Raw genomic sequence first — 577 nt, forward strand, 5'->3', positions numbered from 1 at the left:
AAACTTTCAATTTTTTGGACCAGAGCATCCACTTTTGCGTTAACATGATCAAGGTTACTTATCTCGTACATGCCAGTTTTCGTTTGAGGTTTTTCTACCATTGTTCGTTCGGATCCCCACTGATAGTGGTTTTGAGCCATGCTTTCGATAAGTTGGTAAGCATCAGCATAAGGTTTGTTCATTAGTGCCCCACCTGCGGCGGCGTCTATTGTTAACCTCGTGTTGTACAGGAGACCATTATAGAAGGTATGAATTACTAACCAGTCTTCTAAACCATGGTGTGGACAAAGTCTCATCATGTCTTTGTATCTTTCCCATGCTTCGAAAAGAGACTCGTTATCTTTCTGTTTAAATCCATTTATCTGGGCTCTTAACATAGCTGTTTTGCTCGGTGGAAAATATCGGGCAAGAAAAACTTTCTTCAACTCGTTCCATGTGGTGACTGAGTTGGAAGGAAGAGATTGAAGCCATCTTCTAGCGCTATCTCTTAACGAGAAAGGAAAAAGACGAAGTCGAATAGCCTCTGAAGTGACACCATTAGCTTTAACAGTATTGGCGTATTGGACAAATACGGATA

General features: G+C 41.1%; 1 non-coding gene across 1 annotated transcript; it reads left to right on the forward strand.

Annotated features, from left to right (window-relative positions):
* The first annotated feature begins 270 nt into the window (after positions 1-270).
* On the forward strand, positions 271-377 carry LOC127099829 (small nucleolar RNA R71). Its single transcript, XR_007794296.1, has one exon. It is a non-coding gene; the product is annotated as a small nucleolar RNA R71 (small nucleolar RNA).
* Positions 378-577: the final 200 nt, after the last annotated feature.

This window comes from Lathyrus oleraceus, chromosome 6 (assembly GCF_024323335.1).
Source record: "Lathyrus oleraceus cultivar Zhongwan6 chromosome 6, CAAS_Psat_ZW6_1.0, whole genome shotgun sequence".
In the NCBI taxonomy this organism is placed as follows: domain Eukaryota; kingdom Viridiplantae; phylum Streptophyta; class Magnoliopsida; order Fabales; family Fabaceae; genus Lathyrus; species Lathyrus oleraceus.